General features: G+C 45.3%; 1 long non-coding RNA gene across 1 annotated transcript in view; it reads left to right on the top strand.

The window, feature by feature from the left end:
- LOC148518895 (uncharacterized) overlaps positions 1 to 13,988 on the top strand; it is a 62,138-nt gene extending 48,150 nt beyond the window's left edge. Inside the window, exon 3 of the long non-coding RNA XR_015878964.1 lies at positions 13,945 to 13,988. This is a non-coding gene — a long non-coding RNA (uncharacterized LOC148518895). The remainder of the gene's footprint in view (positions 1 to 13,944) is intronic.
- Positions 13,989 to 22,691: the final 8,703 nt, after the last annotated feature.

Here is a 22,691-nt window from a genome sequence, read left to right as displayed (position 1 = left end):
CTTCTACCCCTTACTCCCCATAAGGGCACCTAACACGTGACTGCCAACTCCCGGCTGCTTATTGTGAGTGCTTTAACTGCTATTGCAGCAATGTATATAAACCATGTCCTTGTCCTGCACTGTAATGTACTGTAAGTTATTTGTTTCTTGTTCACTTATTAGTTCTATGTACTATGTAAGGCGCTGCGGAACACTTGTGGTGCTATATACATAAAGGATAATAATAATAATAGTATGGCTGAGACTGTAATTCTTGGATCAGAGACAGTTTTCCATATTACATATACAATACATGAGAACTTTTCACAGTGGCAAGAACAAGGGATCCTCCTTAAATACTTTAGCATGTTTATTCAAACAATGCACAACAAAGTAATTACCTAAATGAATAAAACATATTTATTACTATTAAGTGAACCTAAGTATTTAGCACGGACTATTTACATATTCTTGTTTTACCACTAGATGTCATGGGTGTGCAATTTTTGCATATTTATTGATGCATGTGAGTCATGTCACACTTACATTAACTGGATATTTTTAGGAAAATTTTCTTTCCGACAAAAACAAAAACAAAATTACCTGGAGTTTTAGAAAACAGGTTAGAAAGCTGGGACATATAAACATTCCATCTATAATCTCTACAGTGTTCCTGTTACAATGGACATAGGGCCTGATTCAGAGCCGGTCGCTATTTGCGCTCGCTCGTCCAGAAAATAGGGGTGGCTATTCAAATGAACCGTTCGCTCTTTGCGGTCTGTTCACGCCTCTAGGTCTGAACGAGCGAACAAAACTTGCGGTCGTTTTTTGGGAAACTACGCCCCCTGGCCGCTCGCATCCTACGTCATGTCCGCTATTTATTAGATTAATGGAGTACATCGACCAGGGTATGAACTGCTCGCTATTCTTGTGGTTGGTTTGTGCTACCACAATTTTGTGAGCAGTTCTGGCTATTAAATAACCCAGTGACGTGGTCAATGACGCTGCTGTTTTAATTATGCACACCCATAAAATGCCCGTTTTGACCTTTAAGCACGCCTGCGTTCGGATCTCCACTCCCCGTTTTCAAGCACCTTCCCCTGTTACCACCCACATACGCCTCATCCTGTCACTCAAATTACCAGGCATTCGCTATTTTGCGAGCACATGAATTTCGGCCGCACTGACTGGTTCGCGCATGCGTATAATGATCCGTACGCATGCGCAGTTGGCCAAACATCGCTCGAAGCGAACGAGCAGCCACTTGCGTCCGGCTCTGAATCAGGCCCATAATTTTATATCATCATCATTACAGTAATCTTGCTTAGTAAAATGATGAAGATTTGCCGGGGGTGCCAAGATTCCTTGCACCGACCCTGAACGTACCATTGAGGGTAGCATGTCATGCTCCACCCAAAGGGCATGTCTATATCCACATTTGGGTGTATCTGTGCTTAAATGCTTGTTGTGAGATATTTCTATATAACATTAGTAACGATATGTTTTTGGAAATTTTGCAAGTATTGATACTAACATTGCTGCCTGCAATACTCGATATTTTGTTTACATCTATTCGCTGTGATATTTATTTTCTTCTCACTCAGCACAATATACATGATAAATGTGACGCCCATGCAATAAATTTTAAATGCAATTTGACCTTGTGTGAATTCATCCCTAAGCAGATATTTCTTGCCGGGTCGACTGAGAATATGTGTTTGGGATCCTAGTAATTTAACAGGCTGCTTATAGTCCACCAAAAGTCGGTGTATTCATCAGCCACATAAAATATACTTATCTTACATCAAGCTTATCAAGGTAGCCATTATTTTAATGTTCTATTTTAGATATATATTGTTCAACTACATTTGATTCCATATTTTGCCTAATTACCGTTTGTATATCACATATTTATTATAATTATTTATGAACAGTTACAGTACTTATATAGTGCAGCATATTCCGTTCACTTTTGGGAAAATATGATAAGAAATTCCAGACTTACTTTACTTATCATCTTTTGGTAAAAAACAAACAGATTTTAAAACGAATTGTCCTCTTTGTGTTTAACCAAAGATTACTAACAAAAAATTCTTACTGTCAGCCAAAGCTTACTCTAGCAATAGCAGCAGACAGTGAGATAAGGGGTCCAACAATGAGTTGCTGAGAGTTGACACTATGACTGCCCAGACAGCAGTCATAGGGGCCAATTCATCATTACTTATTTTTTACAAAAGCAGGTGAAAATTAAAATTTTCACCTACTTTTGTAAAAAAATAAGTGTCAGAGCTATTCATCAAATTCCAAAAAAGCATTTTTTTTTCGGAACTTGATGGTGTCACTGAACGCCATTCTGAAAAGGTGTTCAGCCCCCGATAATCTTCACAGGCTGCTGTTTACACAACAGTCTGTGAAGAAATACCTGCCAGCCACAGCAGAGGGATCTATTAAGATCCCTCCCTGCTGTGTCTGCACTGCTGAGCCAGGGAGCTGAGAGGTACTTGGCTGGGAGTGGAGACAGCACAGATAAATAGGAAAAGTATTAGTTTTCCAAAAAGCTGCTCTTTTTGTGGAGTCAGCTGTTCGAAAAGTGATACTTTTGTTCGAGAGGCATAATGAATGCTTACAAAAGATTTTTTAAACTTGCAGTGAGTTTAAAACATAATTATCACTAATGATAATTATGTAATAATGAATAGGCCCCATAGTGACTGCAGCAAATCACTGTCCTTGCCCAGAAACTCCTTGGTGGCCCCCGGCTGCAGTGCTGAATCCAAAAAATATGGGGGTTTGATCTGGAATTTGGAGCAGTGGGATATTAGAGCTTAAAACAAGATTCTTCCAGAAGATGCCAGATCTTAGACAACTATGCTTCATACCTGTGTACAGTAGCAAGAACCTCCCTGCACCCAACTCCTCCCCTCTGCAAATGTTTGCTCCTTCACAAATGTGGGCATCTTGCATCACACTCTTCTGTGCCCCAGTGGAAACCTGAGCACACAAGTGCAAACTGAAGTATACTGCCGTTTAAGAGCTGCATTGGCACTGTTGGGGGAGGAGGGGGTCATTTATATTGCTATAGCCTATTGGGGTGATCCCAATAGGGTGGCAGCGGATGTGAAAGTGACCGTTAGGCCACACAGAGAGTCCTTAACCAGGATGCTGGGTTTATTGGTAAACAGCAAGTAACAGTGTAACAGCAGGAGTTAATACAGGGGTAATAGCTAAGTCTGGGGCACTTCTACACAGTGAAGTAAGGATGGCCATCAACCACGATGGTCAACCACCATTGATAGCTGGTTGTTGATGCCAGACATAGGCATGCACAGGTGCTGGGACAGGGGGTACACCTTCAGGGGGACAGGGGTTACACTTTCAGCACTTTACCCTCTTCCCCCTCTGCCGGGTCATGGACTATGCCGTCCCCCCTCCCTCAGGGACATACACTTCTCCCCTGGACTCACCTGGCCACCCAGGTGAGTAGTCTATGTCCCGTTGGGAGGTGTGGATGGGGTTGTCCATGACCTAGAGGAGGGGGAAGCGATGAAGGTGCACCCCCTGTCCCGGCAGCTGCACACACCTATGATTGCAGAGATCCAATGGTTCTCTGCCATCAATGGTACAGAGCCAGCTAATGCTTTTTTCCTACTTGGCGCTGTGACACGGAGCCTAGCTACACCCCCAACTTGACCTGCGAAGCCCCTTTACCATTTCTGATTGGCCCAGTAAGTAATAGAGCCGGGATGACCATTTGTGGGTGAAACCATTGATGGTTCCCCTGTCAATGGTTTCATACCATCAAGGTTAACCATCAATGGTACCATTGATAGTTAACCCACCGATGCCCATCCCTAAAGTGAAGATGGCTGCAGCTGAAAATGCTCAGTACTGTCTCAGGTCAGTGGTCGCACCTCCCTGTTGACTCTGGGTCCTAGTACCCAGTGTGTATGCTGTAGAAGGAGAAAGGAGACAGTGCATTAGCGCATTCCACTCCGACAAATTAGTGTTCTGTAAAACAATTTATTCAAGATATTGTTATTTTCAGTTCTATTTTTCCTGAGACGACATTAACAGAGCTGGTACTGCTGCAATATTTGATGGAAAGAGAAAACATCCATTGATGGGGAGGCTTATCAAATCTTCTAAGAGGAGAAATTGCCCATAGCAACCTATTAACTTCTAGCTATCATTTTTTAGAATGTACTAGAGTTAAATGATAGCTAGGAGCTGATTAGTTGTTATGGGTAACTTGTCCGCTTGTCTTCTTTAGAAGGTTTGATCTCCTCCTTAATTGTACTTGAATTCTACAGAAATTACTTTTTGGTGTAAATTAAAGTGCACCCATTCTTCTCACTAGGTCACAATTTAGTATCCTTGACAGATTTACTAAAACTTCTAAAAAGGAAAATTGGAGATATTGCCCATAACAACCAATCAGATTGCAGCTATCATTTCTTGCAAAATGGTTTCTAGACCTCTTCTTCGCTTTTCCTTCTTGAAAGTCTTAGTAATTCTACCCCTTATGTTTTGAACAGTGTTCTTTAATTTATTCTGTTCAGCATGAAGGAAACACAGGGCCTGATTCAGAGCTGGACACTCTGAACGAGCGCCCGCTCTGAATCAGGGCGTTTTTGTTTTTTTTTTGTGCATCCTCCTGGACGCTCTCATAGCTGTGGGTTACCACCCACAGCTTATGCAAGCGTCCATGATGATGGTCGCGATGGGCAAGACCATCGCGACCATCGGGCTTGCGACGAGACCCTGCAGTAGGGTCTCGCTGCCGCAAGCCCTGGAGTGATTTTGGCTCTATCAGATCCAAAATCACTCCCACTGACATCACTAGTGATGTCAGTGGGGCCGGACCCAGACGGTAGGCGTTCCCATGGCAACGCCTCCGTCTGGGCAGCCACGCCCACCAAAGGGGGCGTGCTGTCACTCACCATCGACAGCACGCCCCCTTTGGTGCGAGACCCCGAGCGACGGCTTCCCCGTCGCTCGTCGGGTCTCGCGCATGCGCACGACGGAGCAGCCTCCGTCGTGCACATGCACATTTGAGTACCATCAACCCGCTTGCGAGCGTCCTGCGCTCGCGAGCGGGTCTGAATGAGACCCACAGTCCCTGAAATCTATAAATGTGGCTTACTCCTGACGTACATTTCTATTTAAAGGATGACTAATGGGTTATTTAACAGTGTTCAATAGATCTAGTCCTCAGTCTCACAGACAGAGATTGTAGCCCGCATGACTGATTTATTAGTATGTATTTAGATAAAGGAAGAAGGAAACTCTGTGCTATAATTCATAATCACATTTCATTTCTGACAACAGGATTTTTGCAGAATGCAATGTAATTATGCAACCCCTGAAACTGTCAATTAAGTAAGAAAGCTGCACAACTAACGTACAAACTTAAAGTAAAAAAAAAAAACCAGTGCATTCTACGATGTCTCTATCATGTAATTTTAAAACTGCTGACTTGTGACAATGTATCGTTACATAATTTAAATTACAGCTGTCAAACCTGTACCCGGGAATATATATCTGTTACATTACCATTGTGTGCATTACTTTATCGGCGGAATGGAGTTTTTATATCTTTGTTAACAAACATAAAAAAGCCACCTGAGATTAATTAAAGTTTGTATCCCATCTGCTGTTCTTTGAATATAATCATTGGAGCATTTGTACTTTGGTACAAGATGCCTTGAGCGCCTTATCCCCAGGGCAAGCAGCTGCTGCCGCAAACTCGCATGACATTAGTACTTACTATTTCCTTCCTGTTATGTAAAAACAGTCAGAAATGTTAACATTTTGTGTTGCTATAAAATGATATTACAGAAGGAAGATTCCTCCTCAGTAGTTTTGACTTTAGTACAAACTATATTGTTACAAAGTTTCAGTGTTTTGGCAGCAGGGCACATCTGTTATAGGACGAAACTTCAAGCAGAAACGTTTTCGATATACCAATTATACTGAGCCTTTATAGAACCAGATGTTTGGAATTATTCTCCAAAGGTATCAGCAGCTATTATAAGTTTATAATAGTACTACCGGTTCTGCCTCTCTTTCCCAATTTGGCATTGCTAGTGTTGTTCTATGTTCACTAGTACACACGGAATGGGTATGAAGTCCTGGCGACTGAACAGCCGGTTCAAATAGCGATGCCAGAAGCCCGAAGGCTAAACATCCCGACTGGGGGTGGTAAGTATGCTAACCCTCTCCTGTCCCCCCCAACCCTAACCCTCCCTTACTAGTGCCTAATCCTAACCTCCCCCCGGTGGTGCCTAACCCCACCCACGGTGGTGCCTAACCTTAACCCTCTCTACCCATAGCCCAACCCTAACCCTCCCGGGGAGGTGCATAACCCTAATCTCCCCCGGGGGTGCCTAACCCTAAACCCCCCCCATACCCAGGGAAACTAGTATACTTGTCCGAGTCTCTACGTTCGGGATTTCGGCAGTTTGGGATGCCGACGCAGGATTCCTGATAATCTTCGGGATATCGGCGTTGGCATTATGCCGGGGTATCTTGATATCCTTTTAGATATCGGCGTCAACATTATGCCGGGCAGCGGGATGCCGGCGTCAGTATACGGTGGCCGGCATCCCGTCCGCCAGCAATATAACTACATCCTGTACTCACATTTCATGCAGGAAAACAAAGAATCTGCACTTCTATACTTACAGCGGCTATCCCTAAACCACCAATATATCAATATGTGACATTTATGTTCAACTGCAAAAATAGTTCAATGCTCTTTGCAAACAACCATTTTTCCAGAACCACTAAAGGAAGCAATTGTTAGACCACTTCTTCAAAAACCTAATTTAGACCCCGACTGCATGACCAACTATAGACCAGTATCAAAAGGTCATTGAGAAAGTGGTGGCAATGCAACTGGAAACCCGCCTGTCTACCCATGATATTTATGATCCATTCCAGTCAGGATTCAGGAGAAGACATAGCACTGAAACGGCCCTGGAAGATTCTGGAGAGGCAGACGCCAGGGCAACCAATGGGGAAAATGGTGCCACAAATTGCTGTTTCGACCTTGCTGCAATACGTGGCAATTCATTTGGCTCCGCTCTCGGACATCCCAGGAGACGTGGAAAGTATGCCCTGCCTAGACTAAGAGAAGGATCCACATGCCCTCCTGTTTTGAGATCATTTTGCTCCACACTGTACAGACAAATACTGCAATAAAATATTAACAAATGCCCAAACATAGACTAATGCATGCACTTTTTCCTGCATGTCGCTGTGCTTTTCCTCCACTCACTTTTGAAGTGCAGGTTGACTAATAGCAGGACCATAGAAAATACCGGTGATCAGGAGGTTACATGTTGTTCTCGTAATCCAGGAACACGTACCCATTTTGCATCTGAGGGCCACATTGGGAAAGAGCACTCACCTGAAAGGGCCACTTTACAACGTAACTTTCTTAGGGGCCTATTCATTATCGGGGGCCGGGTGGCGATAATTAAGTATCAACTCACTGCAAGTAGCAACGGTGGATACAAAATCACCGAAGCAATTCAACATTGCTCCGGTGCAGAGACAGCTGATCTGTAGATCAGCTGTCCCCGCAATCCTCATCACCACTACGGTGAAACTTAGCACTGCTGACCCAGCAGTGCTAGTGCGCATGGGTGAACTTAGGTTCATCTATACTAGTAAATGGGGACAGCGGGCCAGATTGGGACTGAAAGGGAAGCAGGAGGTATCCCTGATATATCTTGTGTTACATTTATGATGAATGCCTATGATACTCAATTTCTCCAAAAGTAGGTGAAAATGTTAATTTTCACCTGCTTTTGGAGAAATTAAGGCATAATGAATAGACCCCTTAAACATTTAAAAAACATAAATATGATTACATGAAAATAAGAACTGTTTGCAGTTATGCCATATGTCAGCTATGCCAGGACAGTCAGCATTGTTAAAAAGTCTAAATGGGGACAGAAGTGTGTTTACTGCTGCAAAGTAGTGGTGCATCACAAGTAGGGGCGTGACCATCCAATATAGTGGGTGTGGTTACATCACACAGTGATGCCCCTTCCTTGTAACACATTTGGCCTCCCTCACCTCTCTATGCTAACACATACCTCCCCTCACCTCTGTATTAACACTTACCTCCCCTCACCTCTGTATTACCACTTACCTCCCCTCACCTTTGTATTACCACTTACCTCCCCTCCCCTCTATGTTAACACATACCTCCCCTCACCTCTGTATTAACACTTACCTCCCCTCACCTCTGTATTACCACTTACCTCCCCTCACCTTTGTATTACCACTTACCTCCCCTCCCCTCTATGTTAACACATACCTCCCCTCACCTCTGTATTAACACTTACCTCCCCTCACCTCTGTATTACCACTTACCTCCCCTCACCTTTGTATTACCACTTACCTCCCCTCCCCTCTATGTTAACACATACCTCCCCTCACCTCTGTATTAACACTTACCTCCCCTCACCTCTGTATTAACACTTACCTCCCCTCACCTTTGTATTACCACTTACCTCCCCTCACCTTGGTAGTAACAGATTATCCTTTCTACCCTCTTTAGCAGCATGTTATCCTCATATATTTAATAATCCTAAAATAGAGCCAGTAGTGAATGAAAACAGAAATGGGACAGTACGGTATGCATAAAGAGGGCTGCTAAGCTGCAGAGTTACAGAATATGAATGTGCCCCTTTGTATGGTAAGTTGCATTACTTTGTATACAGTATAGAGCTAACTGCACTAGTATAATGCTACTTGCTGCCATATGAACCTCAATCTTGTTCTACTGTATGAAAAACAAAAACAGGAAACAGGAGAGGCCTGGTCACAAATTTCCCACTTGGACCCAAACATTTCCATTACTCAACAGAGTACCTCTGCTCTGATAAATAAATTCTGCAAACTGCTAAATGTTTTGTCCTGAGATTCATTGCACCAAACATAACGTTGCAGCAACAGACACAATGCAAATTACCAAATGCAAGTCTTCCCTTCTGCCTCTTACCAAAAAATGCATTTTACATAGGCTTCTTATGTATCTGTTTGCAAATGCCCCATTTGCAGTTTTTTAATGCCAGTAAGATTACCATATACTGTAAATTTACTTTGAGGCTGTTGAACTAGGTCTTAAGCTGAGTACACACTGTACGTTGTGTATCCAGTGATGCGATCAAGGATCTGATGGCCGACATATCGGGTGTTCCCCACACACGGAGTGATCTGGTGCCCAACCGCCCCGATATGCCGCCCCCCCCTCCCCTGTGTAAGCATGTAACATACTTCGGAAAGCTAAGATATAAGTGTTGACAGCACAAGTAAATTGTACAGTAATGTTGATTAACGAATGTCAAAACCAATGGCTTGTATAGTATTCCTCAGTGGATTTACCTTCTAATCATTTTAGCAATTTAAAAATAATAACTAATAATAACAATTCCTTGGGGAGTTATACAATCATTTACACCTGAGAGCAACCAATGTCTAATGATTCTGCTAAATGAGAACAATTGTAGGATTTTCAGCTGTGACTACAGTAGAGTTAGCTACAAGCAATAGGGGTACCACCATGTGCACTACCATTGGTAGTTTGGAAAACACACCTGTTGGCATTTCCCTGGGATGTCACCTGGTTGATAGCCAAAACCTGGATTAGCAATAGGGAGTGAAATCCTGCCCATAACGTTCATCTCCCACTAGTGGGGGAGATTTATCAAATCTTGGATGGAGGTAAAGTGATAAAGTTGCTGTAAAATGATAGTTAGAAGTTGATTGGTTGCTATGGGCAACTTTTCCACTTTATGGCCCTCATTCAGAGCCGTACGCTCTGAGCAGAGCGCACGCTCTGAATGAGGGCCGGGCTCCATTTTCATGGAGCGTCCTCCTGGACGCTCGTATAGCTGTGGGTCACCACCCACAGGCTATACGAGCGTGCATTTTGATGGCCGCGATGGTCGTGACCATCGCGACCATCGAAATTGCGAGCCGGAGCCTGCGGTTGAGGTTTTCAACCGCAAGCTCCGGAGTGATTTTGGCTCTATCAGAGCCAAAATCACTCCCACTGACATCACTAGTGATGTCAGTGGGCCGGCTTCTGACGGGAGGCGTTCCCGTGGGAACGCCCCCGTCAGGGAGGCACGCCCCCGGCACGCCCACCAAAGGGGGCGTGCTGTCAATCAACATTGACAGCACGCCCCCTTTGATCGGACACAACGAGCGAAGGAAAGTCCTTCGCTCGTCGTGTCTGGCGCATGCGCACGACGGAGCTCCCTCCGTCGTGAGCATGCTCAGTGCAGACCATCGACCCACTTGCGAGCGGACAGCCGCTCGCGAGTGGGTCTGAATCAGGCCCTATGTCTCTCTAGATTTGATAAATTTCTCCAAAGGCATTCTATTTAGCTATTCCTACTGGATAAAACTTTCACAGGCCCATTACAATACCTTGTTGCTTAAAAGAAGGGTGCACTTCTAAGTGGTAGAGCACTGATTCTTCATGCATATGAATAGCTTCCAATCTATTGAATTGATGGATGGTGTATACATATTTCATGCACAGGGAGACTTCTTTAAGTAAACTAAATGGGATCCATCTGGAGGCAAGAAAAACTGAATTCTCTGCACATGAACATTCAAAAGTGGTTACACACAAACACTAAGGCCTAATATGAAACTTCCATCTTGCTGCATAAAAATTATTTGGATCCCCACAAGTATACATTTTACGACACTATAAGGAGCATTTATTATGTATTGGACCTCATTACACAACATTACCATTTACATTATCTGAAAAACGATTTTCTCTTTCATCACTTTCACTTCCTCCTGACCCTTGGCCAACATTCCTGTGTGACTATATCATACAGCCCATTAAGAACCATTGCGATCTGGCTGGACCATTATGCAATAGGTAGCACCAGCAGTGACTCCTGCCCTTTTACCTTAAGGGTGCTACCACTGCTGCTGGTCTGGCCATGGCTGGATGGGTCCCGGTGCCTGCGCAATGAATGTGGCAGACGCTGGGAAAGGCGCATGAGCGGTGGTGGTGCCACGCATGCGCATAACACCGACTTCTGGGGACTGTATTGGTTGCAGCCCCGAGATGCTGCCCCAAAAGGAAGAGCAGCGTCTTCCACTGGAAGTCTCTCTCTGCTAATAGCAGCCCAGACTGGCAGTCCCAGGGGGAGGAGGCACCTCCCCCTGGGGCTGCCTGTCCTTTGCGTGACTGGCAGGTGGCGCTTCCAATGAGAAGCCACCTCCAGTCACATTGAAGCCAGTGCAGTCACAAACTGCAACTGGCTCACTGAAGTAGCGGAAAAATCCGCACTGGGTAGCACCTATCCTTGTGTATCAATGCCTATTTCACTATAGGTTGTAAGCTTGCGAGCAGGGCCTTCTTCCCTCTATGTCTGTCTGTTATTACCCAGTTTTGTTCTACAATAAAAATAATGGGCCTGATTCAGAGCCGCTCGTAAGCGGCCGCTCGTTCGCTCCGAGCGATGTTTGCCCAACTGCGCATGCGTACGGATCGTTATACGCATGCGCGAACCAGTCAGTGCGGTCGAAATTCATGTGCTCGCAAAATAGCGAATGCCTGATAATTTGAGTGACAGAATGAGGCGTATGTGGGTGGTAACAGGGGAAGGTGCTTGAAAACGGGGAGTGGAGATCCGAACACAGGCGTGCTTAAAGGTCAAAACGGGCGTTTTATGGGTGTGCATAATTAAAACAGCAGTGTCATTGACCACGTCACTGGGTTATTTAATAGCCAGAACTGCTCGCAAAATTGTGGTAGGAAAAACCAACCACAAGAATAGCGAGCAGTTCATACCCTGGTCGATGTACTCGATTAATCTAATAAATAGCGGACATGACGTAGGATGCGAGCGGCCAGGGGGCATAGTTTCCCAAAAAACTACAGCAAGTTTTGTTCGCTCGTTCAGACCTAGAGGCGTGAACAGACCGCAAAGAGCGAACGGTTCATTTGAATAGCCAACCCTATTTTCTGGACGAGCGAGCGCTAATTGCGTCCGGCTCTGAATCAGGCCCTATAATAATAATAAAACCCTGCTGTTATGCTTGCATAATAATTTTGGACAGGTTCATGTGTGTTTAAATGAGCATTAATTCATGGGGAAAATTAAATGAAAGGAAAGTAATTCCCACCTGTTAATAGTTTAGCATTTTACTTAAAGAATCAAAAGCTCTCAAATAAATGTTGTTGTGCACAAACAAATGATAATATAATAATATTTTTAATTTGCAACATTATTGTAGTTCTATTCAAGACTGTGTTGTTTTATCATGAGATTGATCCCGTTCTAATCACATTTCCAAGGTAAACATGTATAGTAATATTGTATCAGACACTATACGGTATATACATTTTTACCTTGGAAATGTGATTATGGTTTCATAACTTTTTTAATAAACTCAGTATGAAATGTAAAAATAAATAAATAAAATATAAGAAAAAAATCTATTATCATAATGATCTGGACTTTTTATAATTATAATGCAAAAATTTAAATCTACTGTAACACAATTAACAACCAGCATGCAAATTACACACCTCCCAACAACAGAGTGGGACAAGGGGTGTGGTTCCTGTCCAATGGGTGCATGCTCATGCCTCTTTTGGGCATGGCCACATCTGTAGCGGGCAGTTTTTTAAAAAGCAAAATCCAATTTTTTTTAATACCGCACACTGTAGGGACATCTTCCTGTACAGCAATGCAACACCTCCCAATTCCTTCCCCACTCACCAATCAGTTTGTGGGACAATCCTTAAATATTGGGACTGTCCTACCAAAAGCAGGATGGTTGGGAGGTACAGTACAGTATGGCAAGATAACTCATACTTGTTGTTACATCCTAAATGTAAAAGTTTGGTACAATCCTCAATTCTTAAAGGGGCCTATCCATTAGCAGATCTTTCTGAAAGACAAAAGAGAAAATATTTATCTTTTGAAAATTCCTGGTGCTGCTGTGACAGATATTGCTCATGTACATGACAGAGTTTTGCAAACGATGAACGATATTGCATGACATCATTCTGGGAGTGGATTTTGTTTTATGTTTCTATTCATTTTCATTAAAAAAATCGTTCGTCGTTCGTCGTTTACCGTGACAGATATTTCTAATATCTGTCAGCGATAAATGATAATTGAACAACATGTTGGAGAGACAAGAGACCAAGGGCCTGATTCAGAGCCGAACGCTCTGACCAGAGCGCTCGCTCTGAATCAAGGCCCTCCTCCCTCAACTTGGAGCGGCCTCATGGACGCTCGCATAGCTGAGGGCTACCACCCACAGCTATAGCGTGCGTCCATGACGATGGTCACGATGGTCAAGACCATCGCGACCATCGGGCTTGCGACGAGACCCTGCGGTAGGGTCTCGGTGACCGCAAGCCCTGGAGTGATTTTGGCTCTATCAGAGCCAAAATCACTCCCACTGACATCACTAGTGATGTCAGTGGGGCCGGACTCAGACGGTAGGCGTTCCCATGGGAACGCCTCCGTCTGGCAGCCACGCCCCTGGCACGCCCACCAAAGGGGGCGTGCTGTCACTCACCATCGACAGCACGCCCCCGTTGGTGCGTGACCCTTAACGACGGCTTGGCCGTCGTTATTCGGGTCTCACGCATGCGTACGACGGAGCTCCCTCCGTCGTGCACATGCGCAATTTGGCACCATCGGCCCGCTTGCGAGCGTCCTGCGCTCGCGAGCGGGTCTGAATCAGCCCCCAAATTTGTTGGCCGTAGGAGTGCGCATTTTTATCGTTCAGAGCCTATCCATTAGCAGATAAATTGAAAGACTGAAAGATAAATCGTATTTATCTGCTAATGGATAGGCCCCTTTATGAAAGCAAATGCGGCTGTATTATATCCATTGATACCATTTGTATATTTTGAGTAATCAATTTTTTCTCTATTTTCTGCTTTTATTTTTATAGAATATGACAGATGAGCTGAATAAATTCAACGTACTCTATCAACCGTAAGTATACTGCGCAGTTTTTATTTATGAATTGCCCTTTCCATGAAATACAAAAAAGTGTAATATAATACCAATGTGTATGCATATGTATGATGTCAACTGCTTTCATCAATTGCATGGAATTGTTTTAAAAAAGAACCTACCACCAGGGGAATTTAATTTTTTGTTAATTTATTATACTTTTGAGCGCCTGGGGCACTGTTCATATTAAAAACAGAAAGAAGACATATTACTGCGGTATGCACCCAAAGAGAAGCGGGATGTATCGTATCACGAATGCGATGCTTAGTACATCCCGCCCACAGTGATCATTTACGCTGTAGTTATATCCTGTAGGATCATGTTGTCGGTTACTGGTATCTACTGTTAAGGACTTGAGGTGTCCCGAGCCTCTAACATATGAAAACAAGGAGAAATACTATACCTGTGTTCTGTAGCAGTACTTAGGGGTCTATGCACTAAAGGCTGGTATCCACTACCCGACTGTGAAAGACTGAACGATAACGGCATCGTTATCGTTCAGTCGTTCAGTAAACTGCACAGTGCCCACACTGAACAATATATCGTTCAGTGCAGGCACCCTCCCTCATCCCCAAACAGGGTCAATCTGACGATATCGTCAGGTTGACTAGCTTGTTCGGGCGATAAGCGATGTCGGCAACGACCAGCGTGAACGCGCATCGCTGGTCTTTGCTGACCTTTTAGTAGCCGATTAGTCCATTAATATCGTGTAGTGGATACGCACCTTTAGTCTTGGATAGAAATAAAGTGGATGCAGATAAAGTACAACCCATTCAGCTCCTAACTGTCACTTTACAGGCTGTGTTTGAAAAAGGACAATTAGGAGCAGATTGGTTGGTACTTGGGGCCTGATCCAGAGCTACTCGTAAGCGGCCGCTCGTTTGCTCCGAGCGATGTTTGCCCAACTGCGCATGCGTACGGATCGTTATACACATGCGCGAACCAGTCAGTGCGGCCGAAATTCATGTGCTCGCAAAATAGCGAATGCCTGATAATTTGAGTGACAGAATGAGGCGTATGTGGGTGGTAATAGAGGAAGGTGCTTGAAAACGGGGAGTGGAGATCCGAACGCAGACGTGCTTAAAGGTCAAAACGGGCATTTTATGGGTGTGCATAATTAAAACAGCAGCGTCATTGACCACGTCACTGGGTTATTTAATAGCCAGAACTGCTCGCAAAATTGTGGTAGCACAAACCAACCACAAGAATAGCGAGCAGTTCATACCCTGGTCGATGTACTCCATTAATCTAATAAATAGCGGACATGACGTAGGATGCGAGCGGCCAGGGGGCGTAGTTTCCCAAAAAACGACCGCAAGTTTTGTTCGCTCGTTCAGACCTAGAGGCGTGAACAGACCGCAAAGAGCGAACGGTTCATTTGAATAGCCACCCCTATTTTCAGGACGAGCGAGCGCTAATTGCGTCCGGCTCTGAATCAGGCCCTTGATCTCCATCCACTTTATGGGCCTGATTCAGAGCCGCTCGTAAGCGGCCGCTCGTTCGTTCTGAGCGATGTTCGCACATCTGCGCATGCGTACGGTTTGTAATACGCATGCGCGAACCAGTCAGTGCGGCCGAAAATCGTTAGTTCACTAAATAGCGAATGCCTGCTATTTTGAGTGACAGGATAAGGTGTATGTGGGTGGTAACAGGGGAAGGTGCTTGAAAACGGGGAGTGGAATTCAGAACGCAGGCGTGCTTAAAGGTCAAAACGGGCGTTTTAAGGGTGTGCATAATTAATACAGCAGCGTCATCGACCACGTCACCTGGTTGTTTTATAGTCAGAAATGCTCGCAATATAGTGGTAGGAAAAACCAACCACAAGAATAGCGAGCAGTTCATACGCTGTTCGATGTACTCGATTAATCAAATAAATAGCGGACATGACGTATGGTGCGAGCGGCAAGGGGGAGTATTGTTCAAAATTTCGACCGCAAGTTTTGCTCGCTCGTTCAGACATAGAGGCGTGAACAGACTGCAAAGAGCGAACGGTTCATTTGAATAGCCACCCCTTTTTTTTGAACGAACGACCGCAAATAGTGAGCGGCTCTGAATGAGGTCCTTAGTACATAGACCCATTAGTCTGTGTGTCATGTATGTTCTGTGTGTTTTGTTGAAAGAGTATGTGTATGTCCATGAACAGGGTAGAAAGAGGAAGACGGGAAAAAAAAGGGAAAAAGAAAAAGATAAAAATAATAATACTTACTTTGGTATATCCAAACCGTTGCTGGGTATGTGACTAAACCTTTGCTCCAAACTGTTTTGCCAGCATGAATTTACAGAGTAAATTATATACCCCTCTGTTTCTGTCGGCACGCTTCCACTGCAACTGACTGAAGAAGCTCAGCGCTGCACTGGGGAATGATTAGTAGATATAGGGACACCAGCATAGGCTGACATAGGGTCTCATTCAGAGCCGCTCATAAGTGGCCGTTCGCTCGTTCCGAGCGATGTTCGCACATCTGCGCATGTGTACGGTTTGTAATACGCATGCGCGAACCAGTCAGTGCGGCCGAAAATTGTTTGTTCGCTAAATAGCGAATGCCTGCTATTTTGAGTGACAGGAGGAGGCGTATGTGGGTGGTAACAGGGGAAGGTGCTTGAAAACGGGGAGTGGAATTCAGAATGCAGGCGTGCTTAAAGGTCAAAACGGGCGTTTTAAGGGTGTGCATAATTAATACAGCAGCGTCATTGACTTGGTTATTTTATAGTCAGAACTGCTCGCAAGATTGCGGTAGGAAAAACCAACCACAAGAATAGCGAGCAGTTCATACGCTGTTCGATGTACTCGATTAATCTAGTAAATAGCGGACATGACGTAGGATGCGAGCGGCCAGGGGGCATATTTTTCCAAAAAACTACCGCATGTTTTGTTCGCTCGTTCAGACCTAGAGGCGTGAACAGACCGCAAAGAGCGAACGGTTCATTTTAATAGCCACCCCTTTTTTCTGAACGAGTGAGCGCAGATAGCGTCCGGCTCTGAATCAGACCCATAGCCCGTTATAAGAAGCTGCACTGATTTATTCCTACTCTCAGCAAAAAGTGACACTAAAGTAAGTGCATCATATATAATCCTAAAGACTGTGGATTGAACTTGTTTACACTTTGGGAGGTATTATAAGTAGGACTTATATCTCTTCATACAGTGATCATCACTTATATTGATCTGAACAATTGAATCTATGTGGAATAAAGTGACAGTCTTTTTAATATGTTTTGATTCTGATCAATTATACAGTATATCTGGAAAAGGAACCCTACTCATTGAGCAGAGCTCTTGCTACAAATGCTTTTATGGTTTCTTTTTATGATATTATATTTGTGTTTTGCACACATTGTATCTATGTGTAACTACGGTATTTGTTTATAGTTAAACTTGCTCGTTATCATTACGTATGTCTAATTCAAAGGTCATTGCAATGTCATTCAGCAACTCAGCAATTTCTACAATTCATAATGTAACACAATCAAGAAAAATATTGTAACAATGTAGCCATTTAAATTTGAACACAGAAGAGCATGTTCCCCTTAAGGGGCCTATCCACTAGGCGACCTGAAAGACTGGATGTCTAGCGTTCAGACCTTCAGGTCGCCGAAGTGCGGTGCCCGCACTGAACAGTGTTCACTGAGCGTCATTCAGTGCAGGAGCCCGACCTCCTATCTCTGAACATGCTGAACCTGACGGGCATTCTCAGTAGATAGTCGAAGTCGGCAAGGACTCAGCGTGCACGCACATCACTGGTCCTTGCCGGCTATCCATTACCCGAGTTTGTGAACAATGCGACCAAAGCCTACGGGTTTTGGTGGGATTGTTCACAAAGTCATGTAATGGATAGGCCCCTTTACTCACATTCAGCTGAAATATTTTAGTGTATTTAAAGTTTACGTATATATTATTCGAACGTTACTGCCAATCTGGCAAACTGGTATGAGAACCAGTGTGGAACAAATGATAATCTCATTGCGCAGCCTTTTATATGCTCATTCTTTTTTACTACAGTGCAAGCACCTAAACAGCATGGTAATGTTATATGCAGAACAGAGTATAACAGCTCAGTCCATGTGTAGGCCAGTACAAAGAGGCATATTTATTAATTATCAGGTTCTAGGCCCAATAATTATTAATTCTTATTGTTGTTATTCGTGGCAATTGCAAATTATTGTTCGTCTGAATGTATGAACATACACATGCAGGAACAGGGGCTCAGAAAGGAAACAGTACCTGCAACGTGTTGGAAGCAGAGATGAGCGGTTCGGTTTTGGCTCAGATTTTCCCGCCAAGTTCGGTTCCTAGAGATGTGCTGAAATGTCCGTGGAAGATGACGTTTTGCCTCATTCTGAGATCCAAACTTTGCATGATGATTCAAAACCGGACCACTCATCTCTAATTAAAAATGTTCCAGGCAGCCATTGCTAGGGAGGGATCCTACAGATCCCTCTCCGGGTAAATGCTGCAGAGTGTAGCCTATAGGATACACTGTCTAATGGGGTTGGGTATGAATAGGCGGCAGCTGAATTGCCGTTGGTTCAAATTCCGACGCTGGAGGCTCGAAGGTCCAGAATCCCGACAGGGCGGTAAGTACCCTAACCCTCCCCCTCTCCCTAACCCTCCCTTGGTGGTGCCTAAACATAACCTCCCCTGGTGGTGCCTAACCCTATCCTCCACCCGGTGGTGTCTAACCCTAACCCCCCGCATCTCCACAGCCTAACCCTAACCCTCCCCGGAGGGTTCCTATCCCTAGTCTCCCCCTAAACCTAGCCCCCCATCCTCGGGCTAAGTGTAATACTTACCAGTATACTTACCTTCGGGATGGCGGGTATCCTGATGACTTTGGGATGGTAGCATCGGCATTATGCCGGGCGTTGGGATTCCGGCCTCAGTACATAGACGCCTGGGATCCCGTCCGCCGGAATATTAAACGTATCCCATCTAATGCCATCTAATAAGCTTGGTAAATTTGTCAATAAAGCAGCCCCCTTAGAAAGCTTTTGTGGTCGAAATAGAAGAACCACAGCACATATCTCTGATGAATAGACCCCAAAGACTTCCATCAAGCTGATGCTGTAAGACAGTGGTTTGTAATGTACCACTACATGGAACAATATCCAGCCTTCCGACTTGTTTTGTCCAATTTAGTTATCATTTTAGAATCTAACAGCATAGAGCGTTTTACAGAAAACTGAGGATATAAATAACATTTAATTAAAGTAATAAGTGGACTGAGGAGCATTTGTAAAGAATAGTTTTCCCACTGTGTTGTTCAGAAAATTTTTATCTAAGAGATTTCTATTTCAGCCTTCATCACACGATCACCCATAGTGACTGTCCAGCAGAATCATATGAGTCATAGTCCGGCTAAAAAGTTTTGCCTTTATTTTTTTGCTTTTATTCAGCTTCAGTAACTTATAATGATGAAAGTAGCTTTAAATCCATGTGACCATCTGTATCTATAGAAGAGTCATCAGAACAGCAGCTATACAGAGTTAGACAGAACAAAACCAGCCATAATAGAATGTAAAATGAAAGCATTATAAAGGGCATGACAGGATTCAGTGACAGGACAGTTCATCCACATCAGCACCGGATATGCAATACCTCTGATCCTTTGTCATCCTACGGTACCTTTTTACTTTTAAAAAAAAATTAAACATGAATGATCTTGCCTAACACAGACATACACATTTCATTGAAAACTATTTGTATTATAAGAGGATAAGGCTTAAGTTGCATGTTATGTGTTATGATTTGATGAGTTTGATTATGTGATTGAAGGTAATCTCCCTGCTGGTCATCTCACTGGGTGTAATTTCCTTGCTGTTCACATGACTGGGTGTAATCTCCCTGCTGGCCACCTTAATGCTTGTAAGCACCCTGCTGGTGACATCACTGGGTGTAAGCACCCTGCTGGTCACATCACTGGGTGTAAGCGCCCTGCTGGTCACATCACTGGGTGTAAGTGCCATGCTGGTCACCTCACTGGGTGTAATCTCCCTGCTGGTCACCTCACTGGGTGTAATCTCCCTACTAGTCACCTCACTGGGTGTAAGCCCCTTGCTGGTCACCTCACTGGGTGTAAGTGCCATACTGGTCACCTCACTGGGTGTAATCTCCCTGCTGGTCACCTCACTGGGTGTAAGTGCCATGCTGGTCACCTCACTGGGTGTAATCTCCCTGCTGGTCACCTCACTGGGTGTAAGTGCCATGCTGGTCACCTCACTGGGTGTAATCTCCCTGCTGGTCACCTCACTGGGTGTAATCTCCCTGCTGGCCACCTCACTGGGTGTAAGTGCCATGCTGGTCACCTCACTGGGTGTAATCTCCCTGCTGGTCACCTCACTGGGTGTAAGTGCCATGCTGGTCACCTCACTGGGTGTAATCTCCCTGCTGGTCACCTCACTGGGTGTAATCTCCCTGCTGGTCACCTCACTGGGTGTAATCTCCCTGCTGGCCACCTCACTGGGTGTAAGTGCCATGCTGGTCACCTCACTGGATGTAATCTCCCTGCTGGTCACCTCACTGGGTGTAAGCACCTTGATGCTCACCTCACTAGGTGTAAGTGCCAGGCTGGTCACCTCACTTGGTGTAATCTCCCTGCTGGTCACCTCACTGGGTGTAATCTCCCTGCTGGTCACCTCACTGGGTGTAAGTGCCATACTGGTCACCTCACTGGGTGTAATCTCCCTGCTGGTTACCTCACTGGGTGTAAGTGCCATGCTGGTCACCTCACTGGGTGTAATCTCCCTGCTGGTCACCTCACTGGGTGTAATCTCCCTGGTGGCATACCTCACCGGGTGTAAGTGCCATTCTGGTCACCTCACTGGATGTAATCTCCCTGCTGGTCACCTCACTGGTGTAAGCACCTTGATGGTCACCTCACTAGGTGTAAGTGCCATGCTGGTCACCTCACTTGGTGTAATCTCCCTGCTGGTCACCTCACTGGGTGTAAGCGCCTTGCTGGTCACCTCACTGGGTGTAAGCGACTTGCTGGTCACCTCACTGGGTGTAAGCGCCCCGCTGGCCACTTCACTGGGTGTAATCTCCCTGCTGGCCACCTCACTGGGTGTAATCTCCCTGCTGGCCACCTCACTGGGTGTAATCTCCCTGCTGGCCACCTCACTTGGTGTAATCTCCCTGCTGGCCACCGCACTGGGTGTAATCTCCCTGCTGATCACTTCACTGGGTGTAAATGCCATGCTGGTTCATGTCAGTAGGTGTGAGTGCAAAGCTTGTCACATTACTGAGGGTAATATTCTTGCTCATCACATCATTGGGAGTAATCTCCCTGCTCTTCGCATCACTGGGTGTAAGCACCCTACTCATCACATCACTGGGTGTAAGCACCCTACTCATCACATCACTGGGTGGAAACGGCCTGCTCATCACATCACTGGGTGTAGGCTCCCTACTCATCACATCACTGGGTGGAAACGGTCTGCGCATCACATCACTGGGTGTAAGCGCCCTGCTAATCACATCACTGAATGTAAGCGCCCTGCTCATCACATGACTGGGTGTAAGCGCCCTGCTCATCACATCACTGGGTGTAGGCTCCCTGCTCATCACATCACTGGGTGTGAGCGCCCTGCTCATCACATGACTGGGCATAGGCTCCCTGCTCATCACATCAGTGGGTGTAATCACCCTGCTCATCACATTACTGGGTGTAAGCACCCTGCTCATCACATCACTGGGTGTAGGCTCCCTGCTCATCACATGACTGGTGTACACTCCCTGCTCATCACATCACTGGGAGTAATCACCCTGCTCATCACATCACTGGGTGTAGGCTACCTGCTCATCACATTACTGCCAAAGCATCACCCCTGACCGCCAGTCAGCCAAAGCCAGGGATCCTTGTGGAGTCCTTCTCTCCAGGGCACCCCAGGCCTGGACTGATAGCCCGGGGCTACTGCCGGCACCTCTGGCCAGTGGGTGCCGGGTAGTGTGGTGCATATGAAAGTAAAAATATTGTTTTCTGCAGTAGGACTACAGGTCCCAGCAGGCCTCCCCGTGCATGCTTGTACTTGGAGAACCACAAGTACCAGCAAGCGGGTGATTAAGGGTCCGCTGGTACCTATAGTACCCCTGTAAAATAAATATTATCTTCACCTGGGGGGCGGCAGCCTTTAAGCTCTTTTGCATGGCTGCCACCTGTCCCAGGACTTTCACAGCGTCTTCTCCTGGAGGGTCGCACCCTTTATGCTCTTTTGCATGGCCGCCGCACAACCAGGACTTCCCCAGCGTCTTCTTTCTTCGGCAGCTCTTCTCTGCTGCTTCCCGGTGGACAGACTGCTGTGCCGTGTCCTCGCACTGGATTATATAAGCCAGCCGAGTAGACGGGGCGATGATGTTGCGAGCGGCCGTCTTTAAATGTAAAAAATTTCGCTGAGGCGCCATTTTGAAATGGGCATCACGTTTCTCACCATTGAAGTCAATGGTGAGAACCGTTTATTGGCTGAGAGGCAGAAGGCTCGCCTTTCTCAGATAATGAGTGCTCCGCACTGGCATTTCTAAAGTGAAATCCCACTGCGAAGCTCTCATTCCGGCAGTACTGTCCTTAGAGGACAGTACTAATGTCCGTGGGTCTGCGTATATCAGTGTTTTTTTTGCCAAGCCCGTGGATGCCTACATGGAACGAAGAGGACCTGATCCACACATAGGAGGTGAGTATGGATTTTTTA

The sequence above is a fragment of the Taudactylus pleione genome, unplaced genomic scaffold (genome assembly GCF_031769625.1).
Source record: "Taudactylus pleione unplaced genomic scaffold, aTauple2 ptg000198l, whole genome shotgun sequence".
Taxonomy (NCBI): domain Eukaryota; kingdom Metazoa; phylum Chordata; class Amphibia; order Anura; family Myobatrachidae; genus Taudactylus; species Taudactylus pleione.
Note: the sequence above shows the minus strand (reverse complement) of the source record. Positions and strands in the feature narration are given on the sequence as shown.